Source organism: Lissotriton vulgaris, chromosome 1_1 (genome assembly GCF_964263255.1).
Source record: "Lissotriton vulgaris chromosome 1_1, aLisVul1.2, whole genome shotgun sequence".
NCBI classification, from domain to species: domain Eukaryota; kingdom Metazoa; phylum Chordata; class Amphibia; order Caudata; family Salamandridae; genus Lissotriton; species Lissotriton vulgaris.
This window is the reverse complement of record NC_141685.1, coordinates 838236706-838262054: the sequence shown is the minus strand read 5'-3', so window position 1 is coordinate 838262054 and position 25349 is coordinate 838236706. Positions and strand designations below refer to the sequence as shown.

The 25349-nt window shown below is 46.3% G+C and overlaps 1 protein-coding gene across 1 annotated transcript in view; it reads left to right on the top strand.

Annotated features, from left to right (window-relative positions):
• LOC147747989 (guanylyl cyclase C-like) overlaps nt 1–25349 on the top strand; it is a 679125-nt gene that overhangs the window by 322373 nt on the left and 331403 nt on the right. The window lies entirely within an intron of this gene.

The following is a 25349-nucleotide window of genomic DNA, read 5'->3' as shown; positions in this document are numbered from 1 at the left end:
TTTTGCTATTCAATGAGTTGGCAAGCCAAGCCTTGTGGGCAGTGCTGCCACTGCCAGTTTGCCGGTACATTAGTGCCACTGTCTCAATCAAATAATCTTTTATTGCTATAAGTTAATAAAAACCGTCACAATAATGTTACATACGATCATTTGATAAAACGTAGAAGGTCTCACAGTTAACACCTTATTTACTGTTAAAAAATCTTAGTGACAATTTTGAAGCAGTGCAGGAACAAACTACGATGACAGAATTACATGCAGCAGGTTCTGTAGCAGTATTATATAATTATTTGTTCATATTAACAACTATGAATACTACCTGGATATAGTTAAAACTACATAGTGTGAGTCTAACACCTGTAGAGCAATTAGCAACTCAAATGTGATCTGTTAACCTCTGTACAGGATCTGCCACTGTGCAGAACTCAGTGTAGCGCTCTTTCTTTGGTCATTTTTGATCTGTTTGAACTAGAACCTTTTTTTGTGTAAAATCTGCAAATTATGCAGCATATGCTGAATTATGTGGCAAAATCAGCAAATCTGTGTTTATACAGAAAATACCACATTTGCAGAATTGTTTCATTTCAGTGGCATTTCTCTACATGCTGGAAAAACGTGCTCCATGATCAACGGGCCTTTAAATTTGCCAGAGAAGCATAAGAAGGGTGAATGCTCCTCCATTTACTATAGAGAGCAGTGAGATATTTAGAGCCCCTGAGTAACACATTTATGGCCAATTGTACAGCAATCTACAATTGAGGTTTTCTAATTGCATTTCTTACTGAATCGCAATTAGGAAATTCCAATTCTTGATGTAAGAAATCTTAACGTCTTTCAAATAGTGATTTGCAGTGGGTCGCAAATCGACCTCCCTCATGAATATTAATGAGGTAGGTCGCAGTTTGTGACCCAATATGAATGATAAACTACAAAACAGAGTACCTGGGTTCCCACTTTTTGAATTTCAGAAAACCTCTTATTTTCTTCAATTTGAATATTGTTTGAATAGGAAATCTCTTCTATTCTCAGAAACACATACAATACAATAACAATACCTTAAGAATTAATTATATCGTGATATGGTATTAGATAAATAGGCAAATATTTGACATGCTGCTTGTACTGATGAATTATATCAAGTAGCAGGTTCTGTTGAATTGAAAAGTAGGAGCAACTGATGTACATAAATGTGTTAATATTGTCAAATTGATTTCGTCGAAGAGTAATTGTATATGTGTGTATTTAAGGTATTGTTATTGTATTGTATGTGTTTCTGAGAATAGAAGAGATTTCCTATTAAAAAAATATTCAAATTGAAGAAAATAAGAGGTTGAATAATAAAACCTAACCACTAAAAGAATATAGTGTGGTTTTCTGAAATTCAAAAAGTGGGAACCCAGGTACTCTGTTTTGTAATTTGTATTCTAGGCCCTACCTGGTTCCTGTCAGTGGGCCTAACCCCTATGTTGTATAACCAATATGAATGATAGGCATCACAGGGATGGTGCCCTGCTGAGGTCAGCAGACCACCATGTCTGTGATTGCTTTTATATAAAGCAATCTTTTTGAATACGAACCATTTTCCTTAAAGGAAAACAGGATACGTTTACGAAAAGAAAAGTAAACTTTGGCGTTTCAGTTCATTACCATTCTCAAAGGGTAAGGGCTCGATTGGGACTCACTCCCATTTGCAAATGGGTTACCACCTCCTTGAAGGAGTCGGTAAAGTATTAATGTTTGCAACAGGAATTCGCTTGCAGAACTATAAAACAATCCCATTCAAGTTCAGTATTTGGAAGGGATGTCCCAAACAAGCTTCTTCCAAATATTGAATCATAATTTGAGCTTTGAACATATGTAAAAGCATTTTCTTGTTCAGAAACAGCCTGATCGAGCCATTTGCGACCACAAATATACTTTGTACATATGGCCCTTATACCATGTAAAAGAAAGCTGGTGCAGCAAATTAGGGTTCTTTTGCGTTGGAAGTACACGTAAGGTGCGTTCTCTCGATCATACCTAGCAGTATAAGGTAACCACCTTCCTGGTCTGCTAAAGTATTAATGTTTTTAAATTGTGCACTGCCACCTACTTGGAATGAGAAGTAAAAAAGCAATGCTCTCTCAAGTCCTGGTAATGGTAATGGCAGTATGCCTGTCAGGTGATAGGTGTCTCTTGTAGAAATACAACTTCTATGTCATGCTGATTCAGGTATGCTAGCATTTATCTACCTTTACTGGGGTCGCCCAGTCCCCTAACATTCCATGCTATCATTTTCAGAATTTTTCGTTGTATGTGGTGCTCTTTGTTAGATCCTATGTGGGCAATCATAGGAGAGTTTTCATACGCCTAGTACGCAGGCGTGACTGCTTTGGTATTCTCTGTACTGATCTTGGATTATAGCCTGCTGTGACGGTTGAACTCAGACCTACCTTCCCACATAGAGCCCCAACCTCACAGTGAAGTCCCCAATAGGTGCATCATATTTACTAAATAATTACAACAAAGTATTTACAGAGTGTGCTACATAGGCATGTAGTAAGAAGGGCCAGAGTTACAACTTATATTTGCACTGATGTCCCCCAGGCTAAAGCTGCAGGGACTTGTCTGTATGTCAAACAGGGAGCCGATGCACTTAATTTTGGAGACACTGGTCCATCATTCACACATCATACCTTACAGTTTGTAGTTGAAGCAGTTCATAAACCATCTACTTTTATCAGTATCTATGTTACTATGTGGTGTAATCAATATTAGTGCAGTGATAAACTTTAAACTGTTCTAAACTCATGATTCCACATCCCTATGGTTGTTTGCAGTATTTTCCTGCTCCAAAATTAGTGAAGTTTGTCCAGGCTTAGGATGTTTATTTAGGAATGAGTTGGCTTCCCTAGGGTCTGAAATAAATAAGTAAAACAAGTAAAACAGGTCAGTCTTTATTGTTGAATTAATAAAAATCCTTACAATTAGAAAAAGTATAATTTGCGAATATCCGCAATGCAATTTGCATTAAAAATCAAAGCAACGATTGATATCAAAGTTAAAAACAATAAAACTTAAACTCTGCGTCGGACCCCCCCACTGACTACGTAGAAACTGTGGAATGAGCATGGGGGATAATACTTAAAAGTAAGCCTCGGCAATGTTTTAAAGGATCATGCACAGATCTGCAGCTGCTTCCCAGTCTCTATCATAAATTTGAGACCCCTGCAAGTCAGAATTGGCGATGAACCTCCCAGCCAGGTTATAACCGCTTGGCGACATGTTCTTATGTTCAGTTTGATTAGGATATCCCGCAAAAGTTTTCTTCTAACCACCATGAGGGCCGGGCACACACAAAACAAATGGATTAAAGATTCGTTTTGGTAACCACAGAGTCTGCATTGTGGGCAAGCATCATGGGGTTTCCAAGAGGGTCTTAGATCCTTGGACTCGTGAAGGCCCATACGGAAATCAATGAGGATCTTTTTTAGATGTTGACTAAAATGTGTTGCCAAGTATGCCTGGGGTTGTTGACGTGAATAGGAAGAAATGACTGTCCAGGCATGACGTTGATGGGTCAATGTTTGTTTGTCTTCCAATAATGACTTTATTTTGGCATTTGAATTTGCAGTTTTGCAGAATGTAGCCTGATCAATTTTTTTACACCAAGCTTCGAGCAATCCAAGGTCTGAAAGGCAAGTCTGCAGATGGGTGGCCCAGGGCTGGGTGGAGTCAAAATTGATTTCCTGCCAGCAGAGGTGGCTTAATGAGCCTTGTACAGCAGCGCGGAGTTTGTGGCAGAATTTAACAAACCTTGACTTGGACCTAAAAATTTGATTTTGAAGGCCAAATTCTAATCGCACCTGGGCTGGTGAGGCGCATTTCGGTACTTTAAATACAACTTTATAGATTTTAGTTTGTAAGGTGTTTAGTAAACCGGCCTCCCCTCCAAGCCATGTAACGAGACCATACGATAATGTAGGTAAAATCTGAGCGGCCATTACTTTTAAAAGATGAGTATAGTTTGGACCACCCAGTTTTTGAAGGAGTCGCCTGTATCCGAAAATTAGCGTCTGGGATTTGGCTTTTAACACCACAGAATGCTCTTTTCTTGAGTTGTCGTTGGCTAGGTTGACCCCCAAATACCGGTAGTGTGGCTGTACCCCAATGGCTAGGTGGTTAAATGTCCAACTAAATTTAATGGGCTTTCGCTCTATAAGACGTATTACTTTTGTCTTTTCTCTATTTAATTCTAGATGTTCTTCATTCAAATAGAGATATAGGGCATTTATCAGCCCTTGCAGTCCAATTGGGGTTCCGCTTAAAAGCACAATGTCATCGGCAAACTGGATGATCGGCATTGGGGTGTTGCCAAGCTTCGGAGCATGACTTACGATTTGGCTGAGTTTTTTTCCTAGGTCGGCAAGATATAGGTTAAATAAACATGGGGCCAGGACACAGCCCTGTTTCAGTCCGTCCTCCGTTGGAATTTTGGACGTAAGGCTTGAACCATGCCCTTGTTTGACCCTTGCCCAGGTATCTGTGTAAAGGAGCATGACAGCGTGGAGGCCATTTTTTGGCAGCCCCCACTCGTTGAGTTTTTCCCAAAGCCTCCCCCTACTGACTCGGTCAAAAGCCGCTTTAATGTCAATGAAGCATCCATATAACCGTTTGTTGTTTGTTTTGGCTCTTTCCATCAAGAGGGCTAGGGCTGTGAGATTTGTTATAGTCCCTGTCCCTTTTCTGAAGCCTGTCTGGTAGCTTGGAATTAGGTTGTTGGTATTTACCCATTCCTGGATCTCCTCCAAAATGCAAGAGGCATATAATTTAGCTTCCACGTCGATTAAAGATATCAACCGATAATTCAGTGGAGATCTCCTGTCACCCTTCTTGAAAATTGGGTGGATGATGTTACTGTTCCACGATGGTGGGTGCTTCTTACTGGCGAAGACTTGATTAAACAAGGCAGAAAGATGGAGTGCCCAAAACTCAGCGTTATGTTTATAAACTGCGTTGGGGATGCCATTGGGCCCTGGAGCGCCTTCGGATTTAAGATGGCAAATGCACCTTTTAACTCTGTCGCAGGAAAACAATTCCGGCTCAATCCCCGGAGTGTTAAGTCTTTCTATGTCGGAATGAGTTGATAGGTTATCTGTCGGTCCTTTCAAGTAGCTTAATACTGTTGTTGTGATAGAGCGGTACTGATTTTCTGAGACTGAAGGTTCCCTTTTTCGATAGAGGTTTTTTACGTGTAATTCCCAGGTTTGTTTACTAATGCCTGGGTCCTGAGTTATTAAGTCCGCAGTGTTTAGTTTATTTACGATGCCCCAGAAGTCCCTTGAATTTCGCTTTTTGCTGGCTGTTAGCAGTTTTACCCACATCTCTTCCTTATAATCTTTCTTGGCTTTCCACAACATTTTGCGGTAGTTGTTTCTCATGCTCTTAACAAGAAGGTAGTTTGATGCGGAGGCCAGAGTGTTGTTCCTTAGTGCCATCCGTTGTACCTGGGCTATTTTTCTCTTTTCCTGCCTTAGTTTGGTATTAAACCAGGGTTCCCGTGGGACTAGTGGGCCTTGATACGGCGCAGTTGGAACCGAGTGTTTGAGAGACAATTTTTCTAACAGTTTTATCCAGATTGAAACCAAGTCTTCATTTTGATCATTTTCATATTGAGAAAGGAAATTGCTTGCTGTTTCATAGATGGCTTTCATTCCACTGCCCCTCCAACGCAATTTTCGTAAATTAAACTTCTCTGGCTGATCAGAGAGGACTGTCAACTGGGCAGACTCCAACACCCCTATGTTGATCCAAGTAATTTGTGGAAAGTGATCGCTTTCAGATCGTGTTGTGATTTCGTAGTCTGCTACTGAATCAAGCAGGCTGTTACTGATTAAAGTAAAGTCAATGGTTGACGCTGACTTGCCACTCAAATACGTTGGTGGTATTAAAATTGCACCTGTTGTTGCGGGTTTTAAAATTGTTAACCCCAGCGTTGACAGTTGCTTTAAGGTTGATGGATTAAGCTTTCCCCGAGATTTTTGCCTTGGGGTATGTGTAATTAGGTCTTCATGATTTAGATTAGTGTTGAAGTCGCCTGATAGTATCAACAAACTTTGAGAGTTTGATTTCTGAAGTGTTTTTATGAGAGTGATGAGGAGGGCCAGTTTCTCTTTTTTTTTGGTTTTATCAGGATGAATGTAAATATTTATTAATAGCAGTTGGAGTCGAGATTTTATGGAGATCTTGGTTACCTGAACCCAGTTTAATCCCACGTCATGTGATTCCGACTCCCAATTTAATCTCTGCGAGATATATGTGGATAGTCCTCCAATCGGATGACCAAACTTGGACTTTCTCTCAGCAAAGATATGGTGCTCGGTGAAGCCGGGAATGGCGGGGGGTATTAGGTTCCAAGTCTCTTGTAACAAAAGGATGTCGTATTTATGGAAGAAAAGCTGTGTCTCACTATCTTGGTCCATACTGCTGAACCCGTGAATATTCCAACTGCAGATGCCTATTTTAGACATATTAACCCTATCTTTAGGTGTGAATTTGCACCATATGCGTTGAGGTAGTTGTTCATGTTTTTTAGGAATACTTTTGGTTAAGGGTTAACGGGATCCAGGACCAGTCCTGTGTGGGGGACCCGCCGATTTGTGGATGCGTTAGATGTAAGTCGAGTCCACCCACTTCTTGGGCTACTGTGGCCGAACGGGCACCCTTGAGACATGAGATCTGCCTGCAGTTAGATGGCTCCTCTCTGTTTATATTCTGTATACTTTTCGTAAGCGGGAAAGGGTATCTCGGGCGCGTATGTTGCGCGATGGTTATGCCCCAATGTTCGAATGGGCCTTTATTTTCGAAGATCTTTACTGCTATCTCCTTGGAAGCCCAGGTGGTCACAGATACTTCGATATTTGGGTTATCAATTTTTGGACCGAACTCGACTGAGACTAGGTCTTGCGAAGATATTCCTCTCAACTCGGGAACAAGACCAAATAGTCTTAACAAATTTCCTCTGTTTAAGATATAGTGCAGGCCCTTTGACTCATATTCGGGAGTGAAAGTCAGGATGGGTTCTAATTCTGCGATTGGGGTAATTGACGGGCCTTGCGAGCATGGAACTATGTAGTCAGACTGATTTACAGAAACAATTTTTTTTGTTTTTTGAATCGCGTTTCCTGTGAGGCCCTTGTCAGTGATACCCCTTGCAGGAGAAGGGGCAGTTCGTAGCATATGGTTGTCGTTAAATTGAATAACGGGATTTGACCGAATTATACAGTTACGATTTTGCCCGGTTTTTGTTATTATAATCGGAGAGTTAATCCTTTGTAATTTATTGGTTTCAGTTTTGTATTGAATTGTTCCCGCTGGGGCTATTGGATTTTGTTTTATGCACTCTCGGTCGATCCCAGTTCTTATTATTTTTATGGGGGTCAGGTTGTGTTTTGCCTGAGCGAGAGTTTGATCACTGCTTTGATGCGTCATGCGCTGTGTTATGGGTCCGTTGGTACTCGTTGGTGGTGGCTCTAGTGAGTGATTTTTTTTTTGGGTGAATCATCCCCGAGAGTTATTAGATTTCCTTGTACAGGTTTCTGCCTGATTTTTGAGGAGGAGTGATGACTTTTCATCATTGATGTTGTTTCTAGTGCGGGAGTTGGGGCTGATTTTAAGTTTGTACATGCAATCATTGCATCGTGGGACTTGCTCAGCTCTTCAATTGATGTATGATCTGGGCCACCGGGCTGCGTCCCCTGTTTTGGTTTTTTGGTCGAAACTTTTTCCTGTGATGAGTTATGGCCTGCCAATAAATTAGTAGCGATGTTTGAGGAGATGTTTGCTGATCCTAATTCATTTGGCAAGACGGACACAGGTTTTGTGAGGAAGTTGTCAATGGTAATCCTTTGGTTGCTTTTTAATTTAGACCTAGCTTTCCTCGCTTTTTTTCTTTGCTTTTTCGTCTGGTTTTCAAGGGGCGCAAGGTCGAATTTTTCTGTGCCTATGATTGGAGATGCTTTGTGACGAACCATTGAATGGTGTGACAATGCGGGATCCCTGTCCCCTTCTGGGCTCTTGTGTGCTGTAGGGGGGGCGATTAAAATGCTTGATTTCCCCATGTTGTAGTTTTCTCCTGGTGAGTCCAGTAAAGACTTCTGATTATTACCTTTTTTGACTTCCCCCAAAATATCTTTCAAAATTGCAGGGAGCGATGCCAGTTTTTCAATGATGCTCCCGCAGCCACAACTAGACAAAGGACTAATAGAACTTTTGTTAGTTTGGGCCTGTTTTGAAAGGGGAGTAACCATGATTTTTTTGTTTGTCAGAAGAGTAATAATAGCGTCTGTTTTCGAGCTAAGTTGGGCAATATGCTCTGCGATGACGTTTATCAGATCAATCTGAACCTCCATCTTATCTGATTGAAAGTTGAGGGCCTTTATGGCCTGGTCTAAGGTACTAATCAAGGTGTTTCCCCAGAGAGCAGTTGGCACTTGACTACAATAGCTCTTTTTTTGCTCTTCCCATTGTGGGGTTGTGTTAGTTGAAGAGATTGATATGTGTGACAGTGTTGATTTTTTTTGTTGGCTGCTGTTATTTCCGGAGCTGTCGTCAATCAGAATTCTGTGGTTTGAGCTTGAAGCGACAATTTTTTGAGGCGTGGATGCCACTGGGCTCCGGTTTTGTTCCAGTACCATTTGGTCATAGTTTAAATCTAGATTCAGTTCTTGCAAGGACTGATTTGGAACTGGAAGCGATGACGCAGTATCCAAGTTAGGAGGATGGTAGCCAGACGGGGAGACAAGCTGGACTTCCAGTTTCGTGAACCTCTTAATTGAGTGCGCCGTTGGTTTACTAAGTCCAGGAGTAATTTGGGGATTGTTGTGGTCCCCCGTATTCGACTTGTTGTTAAAGACGTTAAAAAGCGCTTCCAGTGAATCCTGACCTGGAGATATTGGTGAGGGCAGGACAAGATTTTGCCCAGTCTTGATTGTTTTGAGTTTTTTTGGTGGGGAACTGGAATTGTGAATCATTGCCTGGACAAGTTCAGTTTTTTTAATAGCTCTGGGCAGTTGCTCAATTAGTGACGCTGATTGATGTTGAATAGAGGATTCTAAGGTTTGAATATGATCCATCAGTGATTTGCCACGGTTTGAGGTTCCTGGGTGACTATGAATTGTCGTCTTGTCTGGTTGGATGGGACTTGGTAAGTTCCTTGATTCCCTTGTTGATGACAACAGAGCTGAGACGGGGTCTTTTAAAAAGAAAAATCTATTAATCTTTGGTTGAGATCCTGGTAAATGGCCTGGGCTGGGTGGAGGCTGAGGGGGACTTACTGACTTCCTAGTCCCTTCACCGTCGCCATCACACCCCCTTTGCCGCAGAGCAACTAAAAGTGGGGTTGCTTGCGCTTGCTTTGGTGCGTCTGACTTCTTCGGCTTTTTGCTACGTGGTGCTTTGTATGAGGAAGCCTGACGTTTGGTACCTGAGCGCATTTTTGTCCTGCTCGGTACTTTAAGGTTACGGCTGGCGTAGAATCGGGGTGAAAGGAGCTGAATGTCTTCTGGTTTGAATGGTTGGAATGGGGGTGGACGGAGAATGGAAGTCCAGAGGAACGATTTTTTACATACGAGCGGAGCACTCAGGGGGTGCCTCCAGCCAGTCTGACCTAGTCAGAGTGGCCTAGGCTGCCCCCCCGGGCTCTTACTTAGCAGCTGCCTCTACCAGCAGCCGCGCTCGTGCTTGTTCCTGGGCCTGTACTTGGGCGGCCTCTCTCCCTCTCTCCCTGAACTTCTCGGAACGGTGGGTGGTGGGGGAGAGGCAGCAAGAATGAAAGGCAAATGAGCTTCAATCAGCAGCAATGACAAATGGCGGCTGGGTTGCACTGCTGTTTGCTCACTTTTCGCCTGCCCCCCCTGCAAGCGTTGGGGACCAAACTCCAGCACCAAACACTGCCCTCCCTGCACCTCGGGCCTCGGGCACACCGCTCCTCACCGGCTTCCGGGCACAGAGCAAGCAGGCAGACAGACAGGCGGATCCGTGCGTGGAGCTGTAAGGATGGGTCAAACAGAAGCTGGCCTTTTACTGCAGCCTCACGACCTCTCCGCCTCTGCCTCTCAGTTCCACAGCCTCCGAAGCAGTTGAGGCAGTGAGGACTAGGAGTCAAAGTTAGAAACCAGCTTGTTACTTGCCGCTTGCCGCCTCGATGCTGCCGCCGACGATGCCTCTGCTTCTAGCACAGCTTTCCATGAACTGTCGATCGCACTAACAGCACGCGATCACCACCTGCTGTCCGTAAAACAGGTAGGAGCTCTGCAAGTCCGTAAAACAGGTAGGAGCTCTGCAAGTCCGTAAAACAGGTAGGAACTCTCTGTCTTTCTAATTGAGAAGTAGAAGGAAGTGTTTTCCTTTGTTTTCTAATCCGGATTGTGCTAATTTGCAAAATTGGCCTGTCGTTCCTGCCACAGGAAATAGTGGTCCCCAAAAGGTGCCTGGCGGTTCTGGCCTCAGGACCGGCCGCACCTGACACCACCGGGCGGCTCCTGCCGCGAGAGAAGCACACTGCGGCTTCGGCCGCAGAGAGAACGGCCCAGCTGCACCCCGCCTTGCCTTGAGATGCTTGACAGCCCCCCGGCCGCGCTCGAGTTTAGCCTGCGGCTCCGGCTGCGAGAGGAGCACCCAGCAGGTCCGGACGATAGGAAACGCCCGCGGCTCCCACCGCCGCACCTCGGAGTGATATGCGGCCCCAGCCGCGCTCAAGGGTGCCCAGCGGCTCCGGCCGCTGAAGAGGACGCCGACGGGACCTTGTCGGGCCGAGCGGTAAAAAGCGGCTCCGACTGTGCCCAGGGCTCGTTGGCGGCTCCGGCCGCGGCGGTACTGCCCAGCGGCTCCGGCCTTGTGAGGGTGTGTTGCAGAGTGCGGCTCTCGCTCTCGCTCGCTCACTCTCGGCGTTCTGCTACTCGTCCTGCTCTAGCAGTAATCGTGTCAAGAAGTATAATAAGTTTTTGCTGTGCATGGAAAAATGTAGGTGGGCCATGTAAAGCATGGTATATCGGATTCTGCGTTCAGGAAGCTTTTTCTTTGGAGTGATGTTCTTTCTGGCTTCTTGGCAGTTTGAGTGAGGTCAGAATAGCATGAGATAGTCATCCCAGCATAATGAATGGCTTTATTCTTCCTGGTTAACTTTATGAATTTATCCCCTTAACAGTAATATAGGAGTTTTTCAATTATCGGACGTGGCAGGGAATCTGGCACAGGTCTGGAAGTCAATGATTAATGTGTCCTTTCAACCACCAGAATTTTTGATAACTGATCTGTGCAAAACATATCACACAGCAGTTTCTCAATATAATCTTCTATGCGCCCCACAGTTGATGTTTCAGTGATACCAGTTATTTGTAGATTGTTCCAATATGGGAAAGCCTCCAACTCTTCCTTTGTCAGTGTAATTTTTGCCATTTCGTTAACCATCTCTTTTTTATAGTCTTGGACTGCTATGTTAATTCAGCTTCAATGTCCAATATTCCCCGTTCCACAATTTTTATGCGAGTGAGTTGGTTGTCCAATCTCTCTCTCATTCATGTCATTCAATTAGCACATCAGATAGTCAATTTTGGCATCAATACTGATAAGGCTAATTTTCATGTCAAGGATGGCGATGTCACTCCAATTGATGTTAAAACTTTGCCTCCTGGAGGCTCCCCTGTGTCACTTTGTGATGTTTCCACTTCCAGCGTGTTTCTGTTGCTTTTGCCGGGATCAAAAGTAAGAGGAAGTGGAGCCCTAATTAACATCAAAAGAAGCATATGGGATGAGAGGGTGTTTCAGACACAGTTTCAGTGTGACTTCCAGTGATATATCCAGTATGATGCAATCATAATGACCTCTCAAGTATTGTAGCATATTATTCTTTTTCTATTAATAAAGCCTGTTTCTGTGTGGAGTCTTTAACTACTAGATGTTCTAATTTATGTAGACTACATTCAAGTTTAGGCAGTTTGCATTCTAGCACTTTCCTTGTTCCCATCAACTTCCTAATACAATGACCTTTGACAACAGTTTTGAAGCCCTTCTTACTACAGCTTTGAAGGCCTCCTACTACTTTCAGGAGACGAGACAGAGGCTTTTCCTTTATATTCAGTAAAGTAGTTCTCTATTGGGGCGTGGCCAAGCAGCATGGCCGACAGGACGTGAGCTCCTTCGGCTCCAGACCGGCCAGCCGCTTTAATCCTGAAATGATCCTAATTGCAGAGATTGGACAGGACCCGTGAGTTTGTCCGGGACCCTGCAGACGGGGCGAACGCCCGGTGGAGGATTCGGACGGCTCCGCGAGCTGGGACCGGCCATCATGGCGCTGGGCCTACGAGACTGCCGGCCGAAATCACGCGAGGCCTATGCCGGCATGAAGAAGGCTCTGTGCTGGCGGCCACCTCAGGCCCGGCGGACTGCGACTGGCGCCTTGCTTCTGCGAGGGAGGCGCCCACTGCCATCGGGGAAATCCCGAGATGGGCTAAACATCTGTCTCGCTTCCGGCCCCACGGGTGGAGATTGAACCGTGTGCAGAGCCGCAGGAAGCCTGGTGATAGCGGCGGAACCCCTTTTGCCTGGAGCGTGCCATTCGCTCCTCGACTATCCCGGTACTCCCGGAGGTGCGGCGAAGTGGTGGCAGCGCCCTGTTGAGTAGGGGGCTGACTAGCGGCCTGGAACCCGGGACCGCACCTACGCATGGCCTGGAATGCGGCCTGCTTTGACGTGGATGAGGTCCGCTGCCTGAGACTTTTCTACATTTGGCGGTCCGGATTGCGCGTCCCGCTGTGCCCGGAGGAGCACCCGCGGACATCTGGGGCCTGCCGTGAGGGGCTGATTCCCTGAATTGCCTCTGGCCCCCACGTGTGGGAGGCGGATCCCGCGGGGTGTCCAGGGGCCAGCGATTGGACATCGGCGGCCCGGTGCAGGTGGTCTTCCGTCAGCTGTCCACGCCACCTGCCTGAGGTGCGGTGAGGGGTGCATGGGAGTGGCGCCACCTCTAGAGGCAACCCGAACTACGGCCTGTGGTTCCGTGGTCCAAATTGGGTTCGATAGTTCCGAAACCTGATCTATGAAGATCGTCGGAAATGGACGATTTTGGTCTCTACATACCGCAAATGGTGAGTATAACGTGTCTGAGTGTTTTCGTATGAATCGATATAGGAGAACACTCTCCATTTGAGGATTTAGTTTGAACCCTCGGGTTCCATTTTGTATGTGGCAGCCATCTTGTATGGTTGCCCTAACATAGGCCCCATGATTGTGGCCGAACGAGTCCTTGACACGTACGCCTTAGTTGACTTCTGGTTGACCTGGCCGAACTGACTCCTCGCCTGGGGCGAATCCCGCTGAGCCAGTTCCTTGTTTAGCAGCTGGCCTGATAAAGATCAAAGAGCAGGACGTGCCTTGACTTTATGGCACACCATTCCCACTCCTCTATCTCCTTTCCATCTGTTTCTGCCTTTCCTTTACGCCTTTACGACATGTTCATCGATCTAGGTTGATGGTTTTATGATGGGTTTGTCCGGCCTGATCGAACCGGAAACTTAGCATATGTGCGATCGTTTTGGTGGGCTGGACAACGGAAAATGGGATTAACTTTGACTGTCGTGATTCGCCACTTTTTGAAATGCTACTTGTCCATTGGGTAGTTTTGTATGCACCAAATGTAAATTGTGATGTTGCCACAGGCGTAATTTTCGGCATAAAAGACCGAGTTTCGTTCATTGAGTTGGTGCAGTCTCTGTCGAACTACCCGTGTGTACTTCGTAGACCTCCGTCCCTGGTTGCAACCAATAAACTTTGGTCTTTGACGCCATCAAGAAGTATCCCGTGTCTCTGTTTGCCAAGACAGGGGAATCCGGCGTCTTTGGGTGTTGCCCTGACACCGCTGGGTTATTGTAGTAGTATCGGTTCCGAGAAAACCCAGTACCTCAATTGGCGCCCATCGTGGGGCGACTTCAGCGGTACCGGTCCAAGCCAGAGGTTCGTGAGGAGCTTCGTGAGAAAATTCCGGAGGTTGGCCAGCCACTTCAGCGACCCCTGTATGTCGACGTGGTTCCGAAGGTCTTTGCTGCGAGGTTTCCCGCGTCCCGACGGCTACGAAGGACTGCTGCCCTGACTGTCGCCCTGTTTTGGAGCCTTAGACGTTTGTAGAGCGAGATGATTGACGGGTCTTCTGGTGACGCCATCGACAACTCAGTTAAGTATAAAGGGAGCGTCTCCTAGTCCTTAGTTTGTTTTGTATCCTTTAGTGGATAGCTGTGATTTGGTACCTGCATGCCCCAAAGCCAAGGGATTCGTGTATTCACGAGCTTATCGATTTTAGATGACCCTTGTTGTTTGAAGCTAGACTAGTGAGCAAGGTGCCTGGTTTTAGCAGTCTTAGGAATTTGTTTAGTTGTGGTATGTTGAGGGATTCCCGGTTAGAGGATTCGTGTCCGGTTCCTCAGATCGGAACTCCTACATACGAGTTGTACGTGAAACATGGTGTAGGTCCTATTGGCTACAATGAGATTTGGGTAAAATATACGAAGGATGACGGTGTCCTACAGTGGCCCCGTTATGGTAGTTTTGCGTCAGAAGTCCTAGATAACCTTGAAGTGAGGTTGTTCAAGAAGAAAGCCCGCCCGGCAATGTTTGACTCTTTCCGCATATGGCGCAAAGAAGCCAAACAGAAAGAAATTAAGTTAGCAAAGAAGAATAGAAAGGGTATGTCAATGGTGCAAGCTGCCGTTGCATACAGAAATGATGAAGAAGAGAAAAATAGCGAGCAGATGTTTAGAGTGAGGAAGTTAGCGGTAGACAGATGCTACCCAGTCTTGCCGGCTAAAGAGCAGAAAGACGATAAGGAGCTTGTGAAAGATCCTTTGATGTCGCATTTGCTAACTTCACCTCCACCGTATGCGCTGAATGCTACAGCACCACCGCCACCAGCTGTGGCTGTGCAGTTGCCGGTTGCTTTGCCTCCTGTGATTCCTCCACAGCCAGCTTCTTCGTTGGCCGTTGTTCCTTTGGCGCAGCCTTCTCAAGGGTTGCCAACTTTGTCTTTACCTGCTACTACTGCCTCTATACCTGTTCCGACTATGGATCCTACCACTATTGCTTCGTCTCCTCTTGTCTTTCCGACTGTTCCTTCTCCTAGACAGCGGGTGACCGCTGCCTTTTCTAATTTCTTATCTCCTTTGTTGGGACAAATGGGTATGTCTCCTGTGAGTGAGCGTAGACAGTCGCGTAGCCAATTGCCTGATACAGATGAGCGAGTGGTTTTGGACCATATGGCACGTAGATGGGTGACGTATAGGTCCCAGTATGACCTAGCAGGTATTATGGATGTTTTCCGACAATGGGAAGCACCAAAGCAGCGTTATGTTTTTGAGCTTATGTGTGCGTTCCTCCATGAACAATGGATGGACGAGTTGGATAGAGTTCCTGTAGAATTGTCTCGATTGCGTTCAGAGTTTGCTAAAGGGACGATTGTGAGTCTACACGACATCGAGAAAGCGGTGTCGACGTTACTGTCGCTGCGAAGCGACGTCCCTACTGATCGGCTGTTTGAGCCAGATTCATCAGTTAGGAGACATGCGCGTCAATATCCGATGCAAGAGGTTCCTCCGATATGGAGACCTGCTGATGCCAATGTTGTTCCACCTGTTATTGCGCACTTTCAGCGAGTATGGGTTCATATTCCATGGAAGCGTGATGAAGTTCTGGCGCTTAAGCAGACTTTACCAGATCCACGAAAGACTCCTGCTGGATATTATAAAGAACTTACGCAAACTGTGAGTTTGTGCGTTATGAATTTGGCGGATATAGATATGTTGTTTGGGAATGTTGTTCCACAGTCCATCTGGAATGTTATTCGATATACAGATCATGACAATGAATTAGGAGGTTCGTGGGTGAATCTTGGTGCAGCAAATGATAGACAAGTTGGAGGTGCTAAGCCTGAAGATGTTATTGCTGAACTTCCTGGTAGAATTATCACTTTCATGAAGACTTTAATGCCTGAAGTCCGTGTTAATTGGGACAAGTTGTCAGCTTGTAAGCAGAAGAAAGACGAGTCTGTCTCAGACTTTTTCTCGCGTTTCGAGGAAACTTTTGTTGACCACAGCGGTCAAGATATGGCTACTGAAGGTGGCCAGAGATTATTTGTTGATAAATTCGTGCACAATCTTCTTCCTGAGTTGTGTACTAAGTTGAAGGATTCCGAGAGTGCTTGGCCTGTTTCTACTGCGGCGCAAATTCTTGCTACGGCTCAGTACTACAAGAATAGGTGTAAGGATGAGTTAGAGAGAGCGGATAAGAAGACTAAGGAATTGAAGACTAAGGTTCTTCTACAACAAGCTTATCCACCTCTTGTTAATAATCAGCGTGATTATCAGCAATCACCACAGTATTCGAGGAACTCGCAAAGGAACGAGACTCCTCAACAGCGTATTCAGTATGGGCCTAATCAGTGTGCATATTGTAGAGAAGAAGGCCATTACAAGAATAGTTGTCCGGTTTTATTGCAACGTACTATTAGTGCTCCTGGTGTTAGAGGTAGAGGTGCTCAACAAGCGCCTAGAGGTAGAGGTCGCTGACAAAACGCGCACCCTTTGCCTTCGCAGAATTCAATGAACAGTTTCTATCAACAGCAGAATTCGTCTGGTAGGTCTACACAGTACTACGTAGATGATTACTATGCTGAAGGTGACGAAGAGCAAGGTAATGATTGTTAGGACAGCCATGGACAAAGAGAGGGAGTTGTTTCAGTTCCGGTAGATCAGAGTGGACCTTACGGGGAAGTGATTGCATCAGGTGTGTCAGAGCCTTTTCTGCTAGACACTGGTGCTACGAAGAGTTCTATTATGCATTCCAAACTCCCTGGCGCACCTTTGTCTGGCTTTAATAATGTTTCTATAGGTTTTTCTGGCGCCCCCGTTATGAATCCGATTTCTGTTCCATTGCCTCTTTCTGTTGGTCCTCGTAGGTTTGAAGCCCCCCTTCTTTTGACCACAGGTTGTAATGAGAACTTGTTAGGCCTTGATCTGTTGAAGAGATTATATGCAACTCTGTAATGTTCTCCGTCAGGAGTACATCTTACTTTGGGTGAGAATGTGATTTCCCCGATATATGTTTCGAAAGATTGTCTTCCACCGGAATTGTCTTCGCTGCCAGATTCGTTATGGGCTACGGGTCCAAATGATGTGGGCCTGTTATACATTCTTCCATATGTTGTGACGTTGAAAGTGAATGCTCAGTTACCACGCATTCCGCAATATCGTATTTCAAGTGATGGTGAACAAGCACTTTTGGCGATCATTTATGACCTGATTGATAAGGGTGTTATCGAAGAGACTCAAGGTAATGTGTGTAATAGTCCGGTTCTGCCTGTTTTGAAGCGAACTGATTCTTCGCAGCCTCCTGTATATAGGTTTGTTATCGACCTTCGCGAAGTGAACAAAATTGTTGTTCCACAATTTCCTGTTGTACCCGACATTACTGCATTATTGACATTGATTCCAGCTTCTGCTACCTGGTTTTCGGTGATCGACTTGAAGAATGCTTTCTTCAGCATCCCGATTGCCATAGAGAGTAGAGATATCTTTGGATTCTCTTTAGGAGGACGAAGTTTCCGCTTTAAGCGCGCTCCTCAAGGCTATTGCGAGAGTCCATCTATCTATAGTCAAGCTTTGAAGACGCAACTTGACTTGCTAGCTCTTCCTTCCTTATCCAGTATGTTGACGATTTGTTGGTCGCTGCCGATACTGAAGACATATGTAAGGATGCCACTGTGTCCTTGTTGTCTCATTTGTCTGAATGCCATCATAAAGTTTCTCCCTCGAAATTGCAATTCTGTCACCAAGAAGTTACCTATTTAGGTCACCTCTTATCGAAGGAGGGAAGGAAACTGACCCCAGAAAGAATCCAAACTATTGCGAGAATGAGTGTCCCTACGACACAGAGAGAAGTACGTGCGTTTTGGGGTATTACGTCGTACTGCAGACAGTGGATTCCGAATTTTTCTCTTTTAGCGAAACCTTTGATAGCTCTTACGGTTAAGGATACTCCAAATCCGATTCCTTGGACTGAGGAATGCCAGAAGAGTTTTTCCGAACTACGAAACGCGTTGTGTTCGGCTCCTGTGTTGGGTACTCCCGACTACAGCAAGCCTTTCACATTGTATGTCCATGAGAGAGAGGGATGTGCATTATCGGTTTTGACTCAACAATTTGGCGGGAAGCAACGCCCATGTGCGTACTTTTCTTCAACTTTAGATCCTGTGGCTAGAGCGTTGCCAAGTTGCTTGAGAGCAACTGCAGCAGCGGCTGTTTCGATCCGACAATCTGCTGGTTTAGTTATGGACAATACGTTAGTGGTCATGGTTCCACATGCAGTGGATACCTTGTTGAATCGGACGAAGACACAGCACTTGACTAGTGCTCGATTGTCAGGGTATGAGCTTACGTTGTTAGCGAGCCATGTGCACATGAAGAGGTGCAATACCCTAAATCCGGCTACATTGTTGCCAATTTCGCTTGAGACAGACGATGATAGCGAAGAGCAACATGATTGTTTCTTGAGAACAGAAGAAGAGACGAAAGGGAGGATAGATCTGAGAGATACCCCTCTTCCTGATTGTAATGATGCTTTGTGGGTTGACGGCTCGTGTTTTAAATGACCAAATGGCGATACCACTGCAGCATATGCCGTGACGACTTTACATACATTTGTCGAAGCTGCACGTATCCCGTACAACTCCGCGCAAGCGGCGGAATTAATTGCACTTACGAGAGCATGTGTGTTGGCGAAAGGGAAACGAGTGAATGTGTATACTGATAGTCAGTATGCATTTGGAGTGGCTCATAGCTTTGGACGATTTTGGCGTGAACGTGGATTTTTGACATCGCATGGGACGAAGATCCAGCATGGGCAGCTGGTGAATGAACTTCTTGAATCTCTTACGTTACCTTTGCAAATAGCGATCGTAAAATGCAGTGCCCATAAGAAAATCACGGATGATGTTGGTTGTGGTAATGCGTTTGCGGATGAAGTTGCGAAAGAAACTGCTAGGAATGTGACGAGTCGAATGTATATTGTGGGACCTGCGAGATGGGTTCCAGAGAAGAGCATTTGCGAAGATACTATTGAGAGCGTGAAGATTATCCAGAGTGAGGCTACCGAGAAAGAGTTGGATGAATGGAGAGAGAGTAAGGGTAGGTTGGATTCGAATGGTTGTTGGACTGATTTGTCCGAACATCAAAGATGGTTGCTGCCAAACGCGTATGTACTTCCAGTTGTTACAATGGCGCATGGATTGGCACACATTAGTGTGAAAGGGATTTGCAAGTTGTTGGCTCCGGTTTGGCAGAATGTGGGAATACCTAGATGTGTAGAGAATTTGGTCAAGAATTGTATGGTGTGTTTGATGCATAATCCTGGCAAGGGAACTCCAACACCTGCTGGTCATTTTGCTCCTCCTACGTATCCGTTTGAGGCCTTGCAGCTAGATTTTATCCATATGGAAAGATGCAACAACTTGAAGTATGTGTTAGTGGTTGTTTGCTCTTTTTCTAGATGGGTAGAAGCTTACCCCCTTAAGGACAACACTGCTTTGTCCACTGCCAAAGCTTTGATAAAAGAATTCTTCCCTAGGTTTGGTTTGCCGAGTATCATTTGGAGTGATAATGGAAGTGAGTTTGTGGGTCACGTGATGAAGAGAGTGTGTGATGGTCTCGGAATTAGGCAGAAATTCCACGCTGCAAACCATCCCCAATCAGCTGGTTTAGTCGAGTGCTACAATGGCACTTTGAAGCTTAAATTGGCCAAAATTCAAGAGAGCACTGGTTTACAATGGCCAGATGCTTTGCCTTTAGCACTTTTGTCCACCCGAATGACTGTGCATTCGCCAATGGGTTTGAGTCCGTATGAGGTCGTGTTTGGTCTCCCGGCAAATATTTGGGGCGTACCAAGACCGACGAGGTTTAGTGACCTCGAATATCCTGTTTTGCTTGATTACTTGCGTGAATTGACAACTAAAATGAGTGTTTTACGCCAACAGGTATACAGCTCTCTCCCACAAGCTACAGAAGATCCAGGCCACGCCATAGAACCCGGCTCTTGGATTTTCATCAGGAACTTTCAGAGAACGAAGAACGAACAGCCCCGTTGGACTGGACCCTACCAAGTCCTTCTATTGACGAAATCTGCGGTGCGAGTACGTGGGAAACGTCACTGGATCCACGGCTCCTACACGAAGAAAGCACCCTTACCTTTGCCGTATGATAAGTGGGTTCAAGATGGTCTTGCAGATTCTGAGACCGAGACAGTCCCGAAATTTGTGACGTTCAGTGATGCTCGTTTGATTGGGACTAATTCAGAACAGGAAAGTGACTCTCTTTTGCAAGCATCAATACCTTCTGCAGATCGATTGGACACTACCGAGCCTCATCTTTTGTTTGTTGATCAAGAATTACCTGGAAGAAATAGATACAATTTGAGATCGAGAACAAAGGACAAATAAAGTTAATAAAGTTGATTTTTTTACTGTTTGCAGGTTAACTCTCCACCAAGGATCTACGTATTTTTGTTTTTCGGAACTGCCATCCGGTTCTTGCTGCTAGGGTCGCGGTTGCTACCAATCTTGGGAGTGTAAGCCTGAGACACTAGGTCTTGCGTTCTGTTGGTCCGAGGCAGTCTTCCTGGGTGCAGCAGAGGCACTCTCAAGCAGAATCAACCAACCACCGTGGGCAGCAACTTTAGTTTAGGATGGATGTCTTTGAGTTGGAGAGACCTGTGCAGACACTGACTTTTAGAAAACGCATTTGCAAAATAATGTCGAAGAAATGTTTTTTGATACCATGCATACTTTTACTACTGAGTTTCGTAATTTTCATAATTGGTTATGTAGCATTTGTTTTTAAAATGACGTTTAATCCCACTGTGCAATCTACACCTTCACCTACTGTTTCCTCTCATTCTTTCCACCCTTTGCCTGAATATGAGGTAGTCAGACGTAAGGAATTCGCTAATAATTCCTTCATACAGCTTTTGCACCAGCATCAGTTAGTGATCAATACAACGAACTGCTGGATTTGTGGTTTGATGCCTCATACCACCGATAAAGGAATTCCTTATTTGGTCCTGCCCTTTAGTTTGAATGGTTCGATTCGAGCTTATAGAACCATGTTCATATATGCCCACAGTGTTGACCCCTTACGTTCACCGAGAGATAATCCGAAGAATAGTCCTATAGCTAGAGGTATAGTCGACATGATTAAAGGGACTAATGCAGTAGAGACTATTCCGAAAGATGAGAGGCAACCATATAGTGGTTGGAATGTAACTGGATATGGAGTTAGTCTGAGTATTAACCAGCGAGCGAAAAGTCCCCTACCGATCTGGATAGTGCCCCATAAGGGCTACTATTGTCTGCAGGGCAATGGTAAGAATCCGAAGGCTCAGTTAGGGAAGAGTATTTGCGCTGAGACTTATGTGTTTCCGTCTCAGTCTTCCCCAGCGTTCTTAGCTGCTAAGGGTACGTACTTTGTTTGCTATGACAAAGCGTATACATGGTTGCTCGCCGACTTTTCGGGCACATGTTTTGTTTCCTTTCTGTTACCCCCCACTTTTACAGCTGCGGCAGATTATCACAAGATGAGAATTACTAGAGGTGTCTTTAGTCAAGAAGACACTGCAGAACAAGAATTGGGTGATTTCTTCAAGGGTTTTCTGCCGTTTTGGGGAGCTATGGCTAACAGTAGGAACATTCGTCAGCTTACGAGAGTGGTTGAGTCCACCATAGTTGAGACTGCCGGTGCCCTTGGTAATTTGACTGCTGAGCTCCAGTCGGATAGACTTATGACACTTCAGAATAGAGTTGCCCTAGATGTTATTCTGGCAGATCGAGGGGGAGTTTGTAGATTGATTCAATCGAGCTGCTGCGTTTTTATTCCTGACAATGCTCCGTCAGTCCTCCAGGCCATTTCCAAATTACATAAAATCTCCAATTCTGTCCATCTGGACAAAGGGGATTGGTCTTTGATGGGATGGTTATGGGGATTGATATCCAATTGGGGTTGGAAGATTCTGATGGTCATTGGTGTGGTTTTAGTGATTCTGTTCATGTTATGTCTCTGTGTACAGTGTGCTCCGGCTATTTGTGGCCTTTGTGCTACTTTGTGCGTACGGAAACCTGTTCGAGAGTAATGCATAGTAATAAGATGATGCTACAACAGCATATCGATGACTTGATGAATATAGATTCGGATTCAGATTAAAATGGGTCTGGGTTTATTGCCTATGATAGGGCAAAAGGAGGGTCTGTGGTTCCGTGGTCCAAATTGGGTTCGATAGTTCCGAAACCCGATTTATGAAGATCGTCGGAAATGGACGATTTTGGTCTCTACAGACCGCAAATGGTGAGTATAACGTGTCTGAGTGTTTTCGTATGAATCGATATAGGAGAACACTCTCCATTTGAGGATTTAGTTTGAACCCTCGGGTTCCATTTTGTATGTGGCAGCCATCTTGTATGGTTTCCCTAACATAGGCCCTATGATTGTGGCCGAACGAGTCCTTGACACGTACGCCTTAGTTGACTTCTGGTTGACCTGGCCGAACTGACTCCTCGCCTGGGGCGAATCCCGCTGAGCCAGTTCCTTGTTCAGCAGCTGGCCTGATAAAGATCAAAGAGCAGGACGTGCCTTGACTTTATGGCACACCATTCCCACTCCTCTATCTCCTTTCCATCTGTTTCTGCCTTTCCTTTACGACATGTTCATCGATCTAGGTTGATGGTTTTATGATGGGTTTGTCCGGCCTGATCGAACCGGAAACTTAGCATATGTGCGATCGTTTTGGTGGGCTGGACAACGGAAAATGGGATTAACTTTGACTGTCGTGATTCGCCACTTTTTGAAATGCTACTTGTCCATTGGTTAGTTTTGTATGCACCAAATGTAAATTGTGATGTTGCCAGAGGCGTAATTTTCGGCATAAAAGACCGAGTTTTGTTCATTGAGTTGGTGCAGTCTCTGTCGAACTACCCGTGTGTACTTCGTAGACCAATAAACTTTGGTCTTTGACGCCATCAAGAAGTATCCTGTGTCTCTGTTTGCCAAGACAGGGGAATCCGGGGTCTTTGGGTGTTGCCCTGACACCGCTGAGTTATTGTAGTAGTATAGGTTCCGAGAAAACCCAGTACCTCAGGCCAGACACCCGGGGCAGTCACTACGCAAGGCCGGGGAAGCGGCCTGCATAACAGGAGGTGAGCCGTGTGGTCTGGGCCCGGTGGCGGCACCTGTGGACTTGCTGGAAGCAGAAGTGGTGCCCGCTGCTGAATCCTCCTTTGCCCCGAGGCTCCGGGGACTGTGGCATGAGCCCGGGGACACGGTGAAGGTGTGCCTGAGGATTGGGGTCGGAGATACTAGCCGGGGAGATGGTGGCCCTGCAGAAACTGTTTTCTCCCTTATTCTATGCTCATCGTGACGAAGAGGAGTGAGTGCAGCAAACCGTGCTCGGGCCTGGGCTCTTCTCCCTGGGTTTCTCCTGCCGTGCCTCCTCTGACTTGCCGGTGGGGCAGGTACTTGTAAGGAGAGGACCTGGGACGCTGATCCTTGCAGACCCCAGAGTGACCCCAGCAAGCTAACACAATGGGTAAGGACAGGCTGCCCCGCGCCTCTCAACCCAATACCATAACACAATATACCACCCAACGCCTCCCCTCGCAGCGGATTATGCGTCAGACAGGGCTGGACGGGAGGGTGATGCGGCCGACGAACCCTCTCGGGCGGAGCTCCTGCAGGCGATACAGGGATCCCACACCGCCCTGGAGAAGCAGATAGAGACAGTCTCCATTGATGTAAACCTGCTGCGGGCGGACCTGAGGAAAGTAGCAGACAAAGTTTCCACTGCAGAGGGGGATACTGTCCAGCTACAGGGATAGGTCGCCTCCCTGAAGAAAACGGTCTTGCAGCTCACCCCCGCAACAGGGGAACTGGAGCGCAGAGCAGAGGAGGCGGAGGGGAGAGCTCACTGCAGTTACATTAGGGTCCTGGGTGTTCCAGAACGTTCGGAAGGGAGCAATGCGGAACGATTCTTGGAGACTTGGATACGCACGAAACTCTGCCCCACGGGGCTGTCGGAGGTCTTTGTGGTAGAGCGAGCCCATAGGGCGCTGGTCCCGCCGCCGCAACCGGGCGCTCCCCCGAGAGCCTTAATTGCTAAAACCCTGAACTATCGAGATCGAGACTATCCTGAAAGTGGCCAGAGAAACGGCAAATCTCACCTTTGACAACGCTAAGATCTCTATCTACCCGGACTATACCCACCAGGTGCAGGAGCAGAGGAAATCCTTCCTCGCTGTTTTGCAGAAACTCCGAGACCTTCACATGCAGTACATGTTATTTTACCCTGCCAAGCTCAAGGTTATATTCCAGGAAAAAAGGCACACTTCTTTGTTACCCCGGAGGAGGTATGGGAGTGGCTTGAGATACGCGGTGATGCCCTCCCGCTGGGTGCTCGTGGGGGAACCCGGAGTGCTTGGGGCTCCAGACCACCGAGAAGGAGAGGCAACAGACGCAGGAACCGATCAGTGGATGCCACCCAGGGAGAGAGACAGCGAATCATGGTGGGAGACGACAGCGCCCTCCGCATGGAGTCATCGGAGACGGATGAAACCTCCGTGCTTTCGGGAGTGTCGCCCCAGGACGGGGACTAGGTGCCGGAGACCCTGCAACCAACTACGGACAGTGTTCCTGAGACTGTCAGGGGCTCACTTCCATCCTCCCCGGTCCTGCATTGAGGATGATATCCTTTCATTATTTCTCTGCTCAACTGTTATGGTGGGGGGAGGCCTACAATTTAAGGGCTGGGGATTGCCTCCTTGGGGGGTTCTGGCTAGTTAAATCTTCGCACATAGATAGCGGGGGAGTTAACGAACGGGGAGCTGGGATGCTGGGATCCCAAGTAGGGGTTGGTTGATCACTACTGTACTTCTCTAGGGGATTGGGGCGCATACCCCTGGTCTGTTCAAGACAGCAATATACGCATTGAGGAGATGGCTTGAGTTGAGCGCAAGGCCTGGAGGGGTGGAGACTTAGTGGCTCCCCGGAAGCTTACTCTGTTGGCCCGAGACTCTGCATAATGACTTGGGGCGGCTGGCACATGTCGGGCGCTGGACCTGGGAGAAGGGGGTTCTCTTCTCCACTTGTTGAGTAGTTTGGCCGGTTGGGCCTTTGGGCTGACTGTGCATGTCCTGGCACCAGCATGGGAAGGGCATTTCTGCATGTTTTGTTGTTGTCAGTATATTTCTCATGGATCGTATACCCGCGTCCCTATAGCAGTCAGTGTCTTTCTGG